The sequence below is a fragment of the Neovison vison genome, chromosome 1, assembly GCF_020171115.1.
Source record: "Neovison vison isolate M4711 chromosome 1, ASM_NN_V1, whole genome shotgun sequence".
Classification (NCBI taxonomy): Eukaryota; Metazoa; Chordata; class Mammalia; order Carnivora; family Mustelidae; genus Neogale; species Neogale vison.
Genome location: NC_058091.1, coordinates 287,748,260 through 287,764,912, shown reverse-complemented (window position 1 = coordinate 287,764,912; position 16,653 = coordinate 287,748,260). Strand labels below are relative to the sequence as shown.

The window sequence follows — 16,653 nt, the reverse complement described above, 5'->3', positions numbered from 1 at the left end:
TTCTGAGTGTTCCAAATTATTTTTTTTTCATTTTTAGAATGGAAAAATCATATGTAATTTGGCCATGGCCTATATTCAATCATAGCCTTATTCTTTCTTTTTTTTAAATGTTACATTCCTAATTCTATTTAGTTTATGAAATCCAAAAATGCTGAATTTATTTGGTATGATTAATGTCATCTTTAAAAAGAAAGTAGCTGAACTATTTTTTATAAAATAAGCTTTAAAAGAAAAACTATTCAAGTACACCAAAGAGGACCTATTAAGATGCTAGACATCCTCATATTTTATACTGTAACAGTTTTTCAATTGCTTAGAACCCTAATAATCTAAATGACCATGTCCTGAGATACTATTTTTATAAACTTTAAATATAAATAAAAGAAATTCTTTAAAAATAGCTAACCATGGGTGCATGGGTGGCTCAGTCGGTTAAATTCCAGACTCTCGATTTTGGCTCAGGTCATGATCTCAGGGTCATGGGACAGAGCTCTGATTTGGGGCTCTGCACTCAGTGGGGAGCCTGCTTTCAAGTCTCTTCCTCTCCCTGTACCCCTCTCCCGCTTGTGCACACACACTCTCTAAAATAAATAAATCTCTTTAAAGAAAAGCTAACCAAATGCAAGAGGAATGATTTCATCAGAAAAGCATCATTTGCAGTTCCTAATAAAATAACAAGACAGGAAACAGCATGTGTTGGAGGGGATGTGGAGAAAGGGGAACCCTCTTACACTGTTGAGATGGGAATGCAAGTTGGTGCAGCCTCTTTGGAGAACAGTGTGGAGATTCCTCAAGAAATTAAAAATAGAACTTCCATATGACCCTGCAATTGCACTCCTGGGTATATACCCCAAAGATACAGATGTCATGAAAAGAAGGGACATCTGTACCCCAATGTTTATAGCAGCAATGGCCACGGTCGCCAAACTGTGGAAAGAACCAAGATGCCCTTCAAGAGACGAATGGATAAGGAAGATGTGGTCCAAATACACGATGGAGTATTATGCCTCCATCAGAAAGGATTAATACCTAACTTTTGTAGCAACATGGACGGGACTGGAAGAGATTATGCTGAGTGAAATAATTCAAGCAGAGAGAGTCAATTATCATATGGTTTCACTTACTTGTGGAACATAACAAATAGCATGGAGGACATGGGAGTTAGAGAGGAGAAGGGAGTTGGGGGAAATTGGAAGGGGAGGTGAACCATGAGAGACTATGGACTCTAAAAAACAATCTGATGGGTTTGAATTGGCGGGGGGGTGCTGGGAGGTTGGGGTAGCAGGTGGTGGGTATTATAGAGGGCACGGATTGCATGGAGCACTGGGTGTGGTGAAAAATAATGAATACTGTTATGCTGAAAATAAATAAAAAATAAATTAAGAAAAAAAATAAATAATAGATCTAGATCTAGTCAACAGTGTCAGTGGTTGCTAAAACTATTAGGTAAAAGTAGACGGAGAAATTTATTAGGTGAACTGACATGGCATACCATCTTAAAATTACTAATTATGAGACAAAGACATTATATTCCTCCTGATATGTTGCTACATAGTTGGGAAGTACACAAAACTATCTATGAAATATTCTTTTTTTTTAAGATTTGAGAGTGAGAGAATGAGCAGTGTGTGGGGGAGGGGTAGAAAGAGAGGGAGAAGCAAACTCCCCACTGAGCAGGGAGCCCAATGCCGTGCTCAATCCCAGGACCCCGATATCATGACCTGAGCCAAAGGCAAGACATTTAATCAACTGAGCTAACCAGGCACCACTGAAACATTCTTAAAAAGATAAAAAGTTGGGACGCCTGGGTGGCTCAGTTGGTTAAGCAGCTGCCTTCGGCTCAGGTCATGATCCCAGCGTCCTGGGATCGAGTCCCACATTGGCCTCCTTGCCCCGCAGGGAGCCTGCCTCTCCCTCTGACTCTGCCTGCCACTCTGCCTGTTCTCTCTCTCTCTCTCTCTGACAAATAAATAAAATCTTTAAAAAAAAAAAAAGATAAAAAGTTAAAACTGAACCTTAATCTGTATCTGACTCTAAACACCAATTGACAAGAAATAAATAAAGTAAAGGAACATATTAAATACACCAAGGAGAATAAAATCAACCAAATTCAGAGTGTAAAAAATGTTACAGGATAAATGACACAGTTTCAACAAATAAATGGTACTTTTTTTTTTAAATTTTTTCTTTTTTCTTTTTTTTTTAAAGATTTTATTTATTTATTTGACAGAGAGAGATCACAGGTAGGCAGAGAGGCAGGTAGAGAGAAGGAGGAGGAAGCAGGCTCCCTGCTGAGCAGAGAGCCCGATGCGGGACTCAATCCCAGGACCCCGAGATCATGACCTGAGCCGAAGGCAGCGGCTTAACCCACTGAGCCACCCAGGCGCCCCAAATAAATGGTACTTTAAAGGGAGAAGGGCACCTGGGTCGCTCAGTCAGTTAAGCATCTGACTCTTGATTTCAGCACTAGTAATGATCTCAGGGTTGTGTGATGGAGCCCCAAGTTGGGCTCCACACTCAGTGGAGAGCCTGCTTGAGATTCTTTCTCTCCCTCTCTCTCTGCCCCTTCCCCACTCACACATGTTCTAAAACAAATAAAATCTTTTTTAAAAGGGGGGAAGGGGAGGAGTCAAGATGGCGGAGAAGTAGCAGGCTGAGACTACTTCAGCTAGCAGGAGATCAGCTAGAGAGCTTATCGAAAGATTGCAAACACCTACATATCCATCGGCAGATCTAAAAGAAGAACAACAACAATTCTAGAAACAGAAAAACAACCACTTTCTGAAAGGTAGGACTGGCGGAGAAGTGAATCCAAAGCGACGGGAAGATAGACCCCGGGGGGAGGGGCCGGCTCCCGGCAAGCGGCGGAGCAACGGAGCACAAAATCGGGACTTTTAAAAGTCTGTGCCACTGAGGGACATCGCTCCAGAGGCTAAACCGGGGCGAAGCCCACGCGGGGTCAGCGTGGCCACAGGTCCTGCAGGGTCACAGAAGGACCGTGGGTGTCTGAGTGTTGCAGAGCTTACAGGTATTAGAACGGGGAAGCCGGCTACAGAGACAGAGCCAACAGCTCACAGCTCGGGGTTACCTTGAACCGGCTGCAGGCTCGGTGAGCTCGGAGCCCTGCCGGAGGTTAGGCAGACAGGAGTTACTGGACACTGTTCTCTGAGGTGGTACTGAGGAATGGGGCCCCAAGCTCTCGGCTCCTCCAGGCCAAAGACCAGGAGGCCGCCATTTGTATTCCTGTCCTCCAGAACTCTACGGAAAGCGCTCAGGGAACAAAAGCTCTGAAAGCAAAGCCGAGAGGATTACTCAGCCCGGCCCTTCTCAGCCCGGCCCCTGGTAAGGGCGGTGCAAACCGCCTGGGGCAAAGACAGTTGAGAATCACTACAACAGGCCCCTTGCCCAGAAGATCAACAAGAAATCCAGCCAAAACCAAGTTCACCTACCAAGGAGTGCAGTTTCAATTCCAAGGAGAGCAGAATTCCAGAGGAGGAGAAAGCAAAGCACGGAACTCATGGCTTTCTCCCTATGATTCTTTAGTCTTGCAGTTAATTTAATTTTTTTTTCTTTTTCATTTTTTTTCTATTCTTCTGCTAAATTTTTTTTAACTTTTACCCTTTTCTTTTTTAACGTCTTTTAACTAATATATATATTAGTTAATATATATATTTATCTTTTTTATACTTTTCTTTATTCGTTTTCTTTTTTTAATTCTTTTTTTTTTTTTTCTTTTTCTTTCTTTCTTTCTGAACCTCTTTTTATCCCCTTTCTCCCCCCTCACGATTTGGGATCTCTTCTGATTTGGTTAAAGCATATTTTCCTGGGGTTGTTGCCACCCTTTTAGTATTTTACTTGCTCCTTCATATACTCTTATCTGGACAAAATGACAAGGCGGAAAAACTCACCACAAAAAAAAGAACAGGAGGCAGTACCGAAGGCTAGGTACCTAATCAATACAAACATTGGTAATATGTCAGATCTAGAGTTCAGAATGACAATTCTCAAGGTTCTAGCCAGGCTCAAAAAAGGCATGGAAGATATTAGAGAAACCCTCCCAGGAGATATAAAAGCCCTTTCTGGAGAAATAAAAGAAATAAAGTCTAACCAAGTTGAAATCAAAAAAGCTATTAATGAGGTGCAATCAAAAATGGAGGCTCTCGAGGCACCTAGGTGGCTCAGTGGTTTAAGCCTCTGCCTTTAGCTCGGGTCATGATCTCGGGGTCCTGGGATCGAGCCCCATGTCGGGCTCTCTGCTCAGCAGGGAGACTGCTTCCCCCTTCTCTCTCTCTGCCTGCCTCTCTGCCTACTTGTGATCTTTCTCTATCAAATAAATAATCTATTAAAAAAACGTTTAAAAAAATTTTAAAAAAAAAATGGAGGCTCTCACTGCTAGGATAAATGAGGCAGAAGAAAGAATTAGCGATATAGAAGACCAAATGACAGAGAATAAAGAAGCTGAGCAAAAGAGGGACAAACAGCTACTGGACCATGAGAGGAGAATTCAAGAGATAAGTGATACCATAAGATGAAACAACATTAGAATAATTGGGATTCCAGAACAAGAAGAAAGAGAGAAGGGACCAGAAGGTATACTGGAGAGAATTATTGGAGAGAATTTCCCCAATATGGCAAAGGGAAAAAGCATCAAAATTCAGGAGGTTCAGAGAACGCCCCTCAGAATCAATAAGAATAGGTCCACACCCTGTCACCTAATAGTAATATTTACAAGTCTTAATGACAAAGAGAAAATCCTGAAAGCGGCCCGGGAAAAGAAGTCTGTAACATACAATGGTAAAAATATTAGATTGGCAGCAGACCTATCCACAGAGACCTAGCAGACCAGAAAGAGCTGGCATGATATATTCAGAGCACTAAACAACAAAAACATGCAGCCAAGAATACTATATCCAGCTAGGTTAGCATTGAAAATAGAAGGAGACGTATCTTGAAAGAAGTTGCTGTGGCTGATATCAAAGAGATTACTGCCTATGTTCTCCTCTAGGATTCTGATGGATTCCTGTCTCACGTTGAGGTCTTTTATCCATTTTGAGTTTATCTTTGTGTACGGTGTAAGAGAATGGTCGAGTTTCATTCTTCTACATATAGCTGTCCAGTTTTCCCAGCACCATTTATTGAAGAGACTGTCTTTTTTCCACTGTATATTTTTTTCCGTTCTGTCAAAGATTAATTGACCATAGAGTTGAGGGTCCATATCTGGGCTCTCTACTCTGTTCCACTGGTCTATGTGTCTGTTTTTATGCCAGTACCATGCTGTCTTGGTGATCACAGCTTTGTAATAAAGCTTGAAATCAGGTAAGGTGATGCCGCCAGCTTTATTTTTGTTTTTCAACATTTCCTTAGCGATTCGGGGTCTCTTCTGATTCCATAGAAATTTTAGGATTATTTGCTCCAGCTCTTTGAAGAATGCCGGTGGAATTTTGATCGGAATGGCATTAAAAGTATAGATTGCTCTAGGCAGTATAGACATCTTAACAATGTTTATTCTTCCGATCCAAGAGCATGGAATGGTCTTCCATCTATTTGTGTCTTCTTCAATTTCTTTCATGAGTGTTCTGTAGTTCCTCAAGTACAGATCCTTTACCTCTTTAGTTAGGTTTATTCCCAGGTATCTTATGGTTCTTGGTGCTATAGTAAATGGAATCGATTCTCTAATTTCCCTTTCTGTATTTTCATTGTTAGTGTATAAGAAAGCCACTGATTTCTGCACATTAACTTTGTATCCTGCCACGTTGCTGAATTGCTCTATGAGTTCTAGAGGTTTGGGGGTGGAGTCTTTTGGGTTTTCCATATAAAGAATCATGTCATCTGCAAAGAGAGAGAGTTTGACTTCTTCATTACCAATTTGGATACCTTTTATTTCTCTCTGTTGTCTGGTTGCTGTTGCTAGGACTTCTAATACTATGTTGAACAAGAGTGGTGAAAGTGGGCATCCTTGTCTTGTTCCTGATCTCAATGGGAAGGCTGCAAGCTTTTTCCCATTGAGGATGATATTTGCTGTGGGTCTTTCATAGATAGATTTGATGAGGTTCAGGAATGTTCCCTCTATCCCTATACTTTGAAGCTTTTTAATCAGGATCGGATGCTGGATTTTGTCAAATGCTTTTTCTGCATCAATTGAGAGCAATTTCTTTCAAGATACGTCTCCAAAGGCAAAGGAAACAAAAGCGAAAATAAACTTCTGGGACTTCATCAAAATCAAAAGCTTCTGCACAGCAAAGGAAACAGTCAAAAAAACAAAGAGGCAACCCACGGAATGGGAGAAGATATTTGCAAATGACAGTACAGACAAAAGGTTGATATCCAGGATCTATAATGAACTCCTCAAACTCAACCCACACGAAATAGGCAAACACATCAAAAAATGGGCAGAAGATATGAATAGACACTTCTCCAATCAAGACATACAAATGGCTATCAGACACATGAAAAAATGCTCATCATCATTAGCCCTCAGGGAGATTCAAATTAAAACCACATTGAGATATCACCTTACACCAGTTAGAATGGCCAAAATTAACAAAACAGGAAACAACATGTGTTGGAGAGGATGTGGAGAAAGGGGAACCCTCTTACACTGTTGGTGGGAATGCAAGTTGGTGCAGTCTCTTTGGAGAACAGTATGGAGATTCCTCAAGAAATTAAAAATAGAGCTTCCCTATGACCCTGCAATTGCACTCCTGGGTATTTACCCCAAAGATAAAGATGTCGTGAAAAGAAGGGCCATCTGTACCCCAATGTTTATAGCAGCAATGGCCACAGTCGCCAAACTATGGAAAGAACCAAGATGCCCTTCAACGGATGAATGGATAAGGAAGATGTGGTCCATATACACTATGGAGTATTATGCCTCCATCAGAAAGGATGAATACCCAACTTTTGTAGCAACATGGACGGGACTGGAAGAGATTATGCTGAGTGAAATAAGTCAAGCAGAGAGAGTCAATTATCATATGGTTTCACTTATTTGTGGAGCATAACAAATAGCATGGAGGACAAGGGGCGTTAGAGAGGAGTAGGGAATTTGGGTAAATTGGAAGGGAAGGTGAACCATGAGAGACTATGGACTCTGAAAAACAATCTGAGGGGTTTGAAGTGGCGGGTGGGTGGGAGGTTGGGGTACCAGGTGGTGGGTATTATAGAGGGCACAGCTTGCATGGAGCACAGGGTGTGGTGAAAAAATAATGAATAATGTTTTTCTGATAATAAATAAATTGAAAAAAAAAAAAAAGAAAATAGAAGGAGAGATTAAAAGCTTCCAGGACAAACAAAAACTGAAAGAATTTGCAAACACCAAACCAGCTCTACAGGAAATATTGAAAGGGGTCCTCTAAGCAAAAAGAGAGCCTACAAGTGGTAGATCAGAAAGGAACAGATACAATATACAGTAACAGTCACCTTACTGGCAATACAATGGCACTAAATTCATATCTCTCAGTAGTTACCCTGAATGTGAACGGGCTAAATGCCCTGATCAAAAGACACAGAGTATCAGAATGGATTAAAAAACAAAACCCGGGACGCCTGGGTGGCGCAATTGGTTGGACGACTGCCTTCGGCTCAGGGCGTGATCCTGGAGTCCCGGGATCGAGTCCCGCATCAGGCTCCCAGCTCCATGGGGAGTCTGCTTCGCTCTCTGACCTTCTCCTCGCTCGTGCTCTCTCTCACTGTCTCTCTCTCTCAAATAAATAAATAAAATCTTTAAAAAAAAAAAAAAAAACATCTATATGTTGCCTACAAGAAACTCATTTTAAGCCTGAAGACACCTCCAGATTTAAAGTGAGGGGGTGGAAAAGAATTTACCATGCTAATGGACATCAGAAGAAAGCAGGAGTGGCAATCCTTATATCAAATCAATTAGATTTTAAGCCAAAGGCTATAATAAGAGATGAGGAAGGACACTATATCATACTCAAAGGGTCTTTCCAACAAGAAGATCTAACAATTTTAAATGTCTATGCCCCCAACGTGGGAGCAGCCAACTATATAAACCAATTAATAACAAAATCAAAGAAACACATCAATAATAATACAATAATAGTAGGGGACTTTAACACTCCCCTCACTGAAATGGACAGATCATCCAAGCAAAAGATCAACAAGGAAATAAAGGCCTTAAATGACACACTGGACCAGATGAACATCACAGATATATTCAGAACATTTCATCCCAAAACAACAGAATACACATTTTTCTCTAGTGCACATGGAACATTCTCCAGAATAGATCACATCCTCGGTCCTAAATCAGGACTCAACCGGTATCAAAAGATTGGGATCATTCCCTGCATATTTTCAGATTACAATGCTCTGAAGCTGGAACTCAACCAAAAGAGGAAGTTTGGGAAGAACTCAAATACATGGAGACTAAATAGCATCCTTCTAATGAATGAATGGGTCAACCAGGAAATTAAAGAAGAATTGAAAAAATCATGGAAACAAATGATAATGAAAACACAACGGTTCAAAATCTGTGGGACACAACAAAGGCAGTCCTGAGAGGAAAATATATAGCGGTACAAGCCTTTCTCAAGAAACAAGAAAGGTCTCAGGTACGCAACCTAACCCTACACCTAAAGGAGCTGGAGAAAGAACAAGAAAGAAACCCTAAACCCAGCAGGAGAAGAGAAATCATAAAGATCAGAGCAGAAATCAATGAAATAGAAACCAAGAAAACAATAGAACAAGTCAACGAAACTAGGAGATGGTTCTTTGAAAGAATTAATAAAATTGATAAACCCCTGGCCAGACTTATCAAAAAGAAAAGAGAAAGGAAACAAATAAATAAAATCATGAATGAAAGAGGAGAGATCACAACTAACACCAAAGAAATACAAACTATTATAAGAACATACTATGAGCAACTCTACGCCAACAAATCTGACAATCTGGAAGAAATGGATGCATTCCTAGAAACATATAAACTACCACAACTGAACCAAGAAGAAATAGAAAGCCTGAACAGACTCATAACCAGTAAGGAGATTGAAACAGTCATTAAAAATCTCCAAACAAACAAAAGCCCATGGCCAGACGGCTTCCCGGGGGAATTCTACCAAACATTTAAAGAAGAACTAATTCCTATTCTCCTGAAATTTCCAAAAAATAGAAACGGAAGGAAAACTTCCAAACTCATTTTATGAGGCCAGCATCACCTTGATCCCAAAACCAGACAAGGATCCCATCAAAAAAGAGAGCTATAGACCAGTATCCTTGATGAACACAGATGTGAAAATTCTCACCAAAATACTAGCCAATAGGATTCAATAGTACATTAAAAGGATTATTCACCACGACCAAGTGGGATTTATTCCAGGGCTGCAAGGTTGGTTCAACATCCACAAGTCAATCAATGTGATACAACACATTAATAAAAGAAAGAACAAGAACCATATGTTACTCTCAATAGATTCTGAAAAAGCACTTGACAAAGTACAGTATGCTTCCTAATCAAAACTCTTCAAAGTGTAGGGTTAGAGGGCACATACCTCAATATTATCAAAGCCATCTATAAAAAACCCACCACAAATAGCATTCTCAATGGAGAAAAACTGAAAGCTTTTCCGCTAAGGTCAGGAACACGGCAGGGATATCCATTATCACCACTGCTATTCAACATGGTACTAGAAGTCCTAGACTCAGCAATCAGACAACAAAAGGAAATTAAAGGCATCCAAATCAGCAAAGAAGTCAAACTATCACTCTTTGCAGATGATATGATACTATATGTGGAAAACCCAAAAGACTCCACTCCAAAACTGCTAGAACTTGTACAGGAATTCAGTAGAGTGTCAGGATATAAGATCAATGCACAGAAATCAGTTACATTTCTCTACACCAACAACAAGACAGAAGAAAAAGAAATTAAGGAGTCAATCCCATTTACAATTGCACCCAAAACCATAAGATAACCTAGGAATAAACCTAACCAAAGAGGCACAGAATCTATACTCAGAAAACTATAAAGTATTCATGAAAGAAATTGAGGAAGACACAAAGAAATGGAAAAATGTTCCATGCTCCTGGATGGGAAGAATAAATATTGTGAAAATGTCTACGCTACCTAAAGCAATCTACACATTTAATGCAATTCCTATCAAAGTACCATCCATCTTTTCCAAAGAAATGGAACAGGGCGCCTGGGTGGCTCAGTGGGTTAAGCCACTGCCTTCGGCTCAGATCATGATCTCAGGGTACTGGGATCGAGTCCCGCATTGGGCTCTCTGCTCAGCAGGGAGCCTTCTTCCTCCTCCCTCTCTCTCTGCCTGCCTCTCTGCCTACTTGTGATCTCGCTCTGTCAAATAAATAAATAAAATCTTTAAAAAAAAAAAAAAAGAAAGAAATGGAACAAATAATCCTAAAATTTATATGGAACCAGAAAAGACCTTGAATAGCCAAAGGAATATTGAAAAAGAAAGCCAAAGTTGGTGGCATCACAATTCCGGACTTCAAGCTCTATTACAAAGCTGTCATCATCAAGACAGCATGGTACTGGCACAGAAACAGACACATAGATCAATGGAACAGAATAGAAAGCCCAGAAATAGACCCTCAACTCTATGGTCAACTAATCTTTGACAAAGCAGGAAAGAATGTCCAATGGGAAAAAGACAGCCTCTTCAATAAATGGTATTGGGAAAATTGGACAGCCACGTGCAGAAAAATGAAATTGGACCATTACCTTACACCACACTGAAAATAGACTCAAAATGGATGAAAAACCTCAATGTGAGAAAGGAATCCATCAAAACAGTTGAGGAGAACACAGGCAGCAACCTCTTCGACCTCAGCCGCAGCAACATCTTCCTAGGAACATCGCCAAAGGCAAGGGAAGCAAGGGCAAAAATGAACTATTGGGATTTTATCATGATCAAAAGCTTTTGCACAGCAAAGGAAACAGTTAACCAAAAGACAACTGACAGAATGGGAGAAGATATTTGCAAACGACATATCTGATACTGTGAACTGTGATTTCTGAAATATATTGTTAATTGAAAAAAGTAAGATGCAGGGATGCCTGGGTGGCTCACCTGTTAAGGCATCTGCCTTTGGCTCAGATCAGAATCCCAAGGTCCTGGGATTGAATCCCACATCTGGCTCCTTCTGCAGCAGGTAGCCTGCTTCTCCCTCTCTCTGCCACATCCCCTACTTGTTCTCTGACAAATAAATAAAATCTTTTAATAAATAAAACAAGCTTCACTTACTCTTTAATAAAAAGAGAAAAGTAAAGTGCAAAATTGCATATGTGGGGTGTCTACCCGGCACAGTTAGTACAACAAGCCACTCTAGAACTGGGGTTTGAGCCTTATTTGGGTGTGAAGTCTACTTTTAAAAAAGAGTATACCTAGGGGTGCCTGGGTGGCTCAGTCCTTAAGTGTCTGCCTTTGGCTCAGGTCATGATCCCAGGGTCCTGGGATCCAGCCCCATATCAGGCTCCCAGCTTGGCAGAGAGCACACTTCTCCCTTTCCCACTCCCTCTGTTTGTATTCTCACTCCCCCATTCTCTCTGTCAAATAAATAAATAGAATCTTTTTAAAAAAAGAGAGAGAGTATACCTAGTATGCAACTTTGTACATAAGCAGAAGAAAATAACATAAACATCATTTAACTTTGTAAAAAGTTAAAAAAAAAGTTAAAAATAGAACAAAAATTAACAAAATAGGTTTTCTACCATGGGTTGGGGGTGGCAAAGTGAAAAGGCTGGGGAGAGGATACTTAATACACCTTTTTGTACAGTTTTGACTTTTGGAATTATATTAATAAACAAGAATTGATGGGGACATAAAACTTAATACAAAGAGATGCAAATCTGACTATATTTTAAATGAGTAAAATAACCACAATGAAAAGAAAAAGGATTAATTCACGTAACTTTTAAATATAGTATTTTGATGATATACTCTCAAACTGAAGACAAAAAGAACTACAAACAAATCTCAAACTTCTTAGTAGGCTTGTTTTTACCAGGGGTAAGAGTATAGAAATTACGAAACTATTTTTTGTATATTGTAGGAGTGAGCAAATGAATGTGTGTGTGTGTGTGTGTGTATATATATATGTATGTATATATATATATATATATATATATATATATATATATATATATATGCCAGCATTTTTATTGTAGAAGAAATGGAAACCAAAGAATGGGGAAACATAATGAAGAGCCCTAAAGGGCTGGATAGGAACTAGATGTGTCAGTATAAATACTCATGATTTCAAGTTCTGTCTTCTAAAGGGGCCTATAGAAGCAAATGACACTCTAGTAGCAATGAGCAAACCTAGCACCCAGATTCTGGGTTCTTTTCATTCTTGTTTTTTGTTTTGTTTTGTTTTGTTTAAGATCCTACTTACTCATTTGAGAGAGAGAGAGAAAAAACACAAGTGAGGTGAGGGGCAGAGGGAGAAGGAAAAACAGATTCCCTGCTGAGCACAAAAGCCCGACCCAATGACATGGGACTTGATCCCAGCACCCCAAGATCATGACCTGAGCGGAAGTCAGATACTTAACTGACTGAGCCACCCAGGCACCCCCAGACTTGGGTTTCTAACTACCATTCCTCAGTCAGAGAAACCTTGAAAAACAGCTGATTTCAGGGCAGAGATCGTGAAGGAAACAAATGGACCTGGAACATCTTATTCCAAAGTAAGGAAGCAAACATATAATGGGGGCATGTCAAAAACAAACGGGACCAAGGAGTGCCTGGGAGGCTTAGTTGGTTAACCACCCAACTCTTGGTTTCAGTTCAAGTCAAGAGTCTCAGGATTATGGGATTGAGCCACACCCAGGGCTCCATGCTGAGGAGAGACTGCTTGGGATTCTTTACCTCTCCACTCTCCCCCGCCCCCGACCTTGTGAGCACACACATGCACACGCACTCTCTTTCTCTCTCTCAAATAAATAAATAATCTAGAAACTTTCTTTCTAGAAGGAAGGAAGGACCGACCAAGACTGATGGGCCAAATCCCACAGGTCATATTTGAGACAATCTTAGCATCAAAATAAAGATAAGCAATAGGTTACAATCAATTAAATAAAGAATAAACAAGGCCTCACTGATCTGAGGATAGATGTGGAAAATCACCATATTGCAATTGTCATAGTTAAAAATGCTTACGGATGAACCATCAACAGATGCTAAACCAGGCAGAGGGAGAGGGAGCATTCTGATAAAGCACAGGATATTTACATAATCTGGAGGTACTGGCCCACAATTGCAGCTGACGCTTGAACAACACAGGTTTGAACTATGAGGATCCACTTATACACAGATTTTGTTTTTTAATAAATATGGTATAGTATTGTAAATGTATTTTCTCTTAGGATTTTATTAATGCCATTTTCTTTTCTTTAGCTTACTATACTATAATCCAGCATATAATACATACAACATACAAAATATGTGTTAAATATTTGTTATCGGTAAGGCATGGCCAACTGTGGGCTATTAGTAGTTTAGCTTTTCTGTGGTCAGCAGATTTTCAACTGCATGGGGATGGGGGTTGAAACTCCTAACCCCCAGGTGCTTTAAAGGTCAACTGTACTTTAGTTTACAAAAAAGGGGAAAAAAATAGTGGAAAGGACAAAAAAATGATAGTGGAGAAAACAAATTAACATCTAACCTCTAAGAAGGAGACATTATGCTCCTCTGATTATGATAATTTGAAAAAGACACAATATGGGGCGCCTGGGTGGCTCGGTGGGTTAAGCCGCTGCCTTCGGCTCAGGTCATGATCTCAGGATCCTGGGATAGAATCCCGCATCGGGTTCTCTGCTCAGCGGGAAGCCTGCTTCCCTCTCTCTCTCTGCCTGCCTCTCCATCTACTCGTGATTTCTCTCTGTCAAATAAATAAATAAAATCTTTAAAAAAAAAAAAAGACACAATATTATTTATATTGTATTCCAACCAAAAATTTCAAACCTAACTCTATTCATGAGGAAACTAATTCATATTGAAGACTTTGATATAAATGGGCTATTAGCCCTTAAAAATATCAGTATCATGAGAAAGAAAGGCTCAAGAACTATTCGAAGTTAAAGAAGTTTAACGATATAAGACAATCAAATGAAATGAAATGTCCTGAACTGTATCTTGTACTAGAAAAGAAAATTAGCTGTAAAGGATATTATTGTGACACTTGACATAACTGGAAATACAGACAATAGCACAGATAAAAGTAACATGTCAGTGTTAAACTTGGGGAATTTGATAAATGTACTTGTTTACATAAAAGAGTATCTGAATGAATGAATGAATAAAATCTTTTTTTAAAAAAAAGCATCATTGCTCTTAGGAAATACATATCGTCCTACTTGAGTAGTAAGGCAGAAAGAGATGATGCATGCAATCCACTCTCAAACAGTTCAGAACAAACAAGATGTGCACACATGTATAAACAGAAGGAAAAAGCATGCGTAAAATATAAACAAGTGGAGGGCGCCTGGGTGGCTCAGTTGATTAAGCGACTGCCTTCAGCTCAGGTCATCATACTGGAGTCCCTGGGATGGAGTCCTGCATCGGGCTCCCAGCTCCAAGGGGAGTCTGCTTCTCCCTCTGACCTTCTCCCCTCTCATGCTCTCTCTCACTCTCTTGCTCTCTCTCAAATAAATAAAAAATAAAATAATATCTTAAAAATAAATAAATAAACAAGTGGGCAAACTGGGTAAGAGTATAGGTGTTCTTTAGTATTATTTTTGCAATTTTTCCATAAACCTCAATTTCAAATTCAAAAAAGAGGAAAATTAATATAACAGAGTATCAAATAACATTAAGGAATTAAAGTTATTTTTGGTTTAACTATAATAATATATAATATATAATAATATAATATATAATAACTATAAAGTTATTATAGATTTGGGGTTTTTTTTTTAAGGGTGCTTACCTCTCCTAGGTATGAGATATACAGTATATACTTAAGTATTTATGCCAGGAATTTGCTTTAAAATACTTCAGAAGGAGGCACCTGGGTGGCTCTGACTCAATACATTCAGCCTTCCGCTGAGGTCATGATCCCAGGGTCCTTGGGTTGGCTCCCTGCTCAGCGGGGAGAGAAGCAGAGTCTCTCTCCCTCTGCCCTCTACACCTAACCCCAGTCTTGCTAGCTCTAACAAGTAAATAAAATCTTTAAAAAATAATAATAAATATATCAATAGTATGGACATATAGCCTTTCTTTTCTTTTTTTTTTTTTTTTAAAGATTTTATTTATTTATTTGCCAGAGAGAGATCACAAGCAGGCAGAGAGGCAGGCAGAGAGAGAGAGGAGGAAGCAGGCTCCCTGCTGAGCAGAGAGCCCGATGCGGGGCTCGATCCCAGGACCCTGAGATCATGACCTGAGCCGAAGGCAGCGGCTTAACCACTGAGCCACCCAGGCGCCCCGACATATAGCCTTTCAACTAAAATGTAAAGGATAAAAAGATGGCTCAAGGTGTAAAGACGGTCCTACAGGATTTGATGATGATGGATGGTCTTTCGGCTTCTGAAGTCTAGTGGATGTTCTCACCTCCTGTTTCATGGCAAAGATTATTTCTGCCTCAGAGTGAACTGACAGTCAAAACCGAATGCTACAGGGCACCCGGGTGGCTCAGTGGGTTAAAGCCTCTACCTTCGGCTCAGGTCATGATCTCAGGGTCCTGAAATCGAGTCCCGCATCGGGCTCTCTGCTCAGCGGGGAGCCTGCTTCCTCCTCTGTGTCTGCCTGCCTCTCTGCCTACTTGTGATTTCTCTGTGTCAAATAAATAAAAATATTTTTTAAAAAATGTTAAACCCTAATGCTACAGATAATAATAAACATCATGAAACAAAATTAGTTAATGGAAAGAACAAATAAAAAACTCAGTAACTCACAAAGTAGATTAGGAGGAAAAATATGTTGTCTTACCCCAACAAAGTACCTTTAATCAAAACTCACTGGCGAACGCAATTCCCAGAGAATAATTCAACTTCTGCTTTTTTCCCACCAGAGACGAGCCTCAGACACCGCATCTATTCCTCAGTGCTCAACTGATACTGAAGAACGTCAAAGAAGTGTCCCCCACGACCACCTCGCCAAAGTCACTGGATCACCCCCAGGGATCACCCTCCGGGGTTTTCCACCCCACCCCGCGGCGTATGCTTGGTAGGGAAGGCGGCCCTCTCCCGGGCGTGGTGCTCGCCGCGGCGCCCCCCGGGTCCGCCCGGGGCTGGAGGACCAGGGCCGGCCGAGGGTGGTGCTCCCCGGGGTTCGTCCCACGCCGGCCGGAGGGCGACGCGGCCCCGGGAGCTCCCGCGCCTGGGTCAGCCCGAGGATGCTGCGGCGGGAGGACGACGCGGGGAGGCTGGGCAGGGCCGAGCGCGAGGGAAGGACGTGGGGACGGGGTGCGGCGGGAGGCGGGGAGTAAGGAGTAAGGAAAGTCGCGGACGGGCAAGACGCGAGGGTGGAAGGGGCGGCCGAGCCGTGCCGGGAGGGGGCCGGGGTCGTGAGCGGCAGGCATCCGCGGCCAGTTACCTCCGCCGGGGCGCCGCCCGTCCGAGGCGAGGAAGGCGCGGCGAGGCGGCGGACGAAACGGGCAGCGTAGCGGGGAAGCGGGACGGCGACCGCCAGAGGCCCAGCCGGCCGCCCAGACGCGAGCCCTGTGCCCTGGCGACCG

The 16,653-nt window shown here is 41.2% G+C and overlaps 1 protein-coding gene across 10 annotated transcripts in view; it reads right to left on the bottom strand.

Moving 5' to 3' along the window:
* Positions 1-16,616, bottom strand: part of CPLANE1 (ciliogenesis and planar polarity effector 1) — a 149,014-nt gene extending 132,398 nt beyond the window's left edge. For 7 of the 10 annotated variants that reach the window (XR_006382179.1, XM_044232525.1, XM_044232540.1 and 4 more), the window contains exon 1: positions 15,919-16,312. The gene's annotated coding sequence lies outside the window, so the exon portion shown is untranslated. Of the gene's footprint in view, positions 1-11,051; positions 11,085-15,905; positions 16,313-16,511 lie in introns of those variants that run through there. The other 3 variants (XM_044232526.1, XM_044232528.1, XM_044232527.1) reach the window with 3 other exon arrangements.
* Between the last annotated feature and the right edge of the window lie 37 nt (positions 16,617-16,653).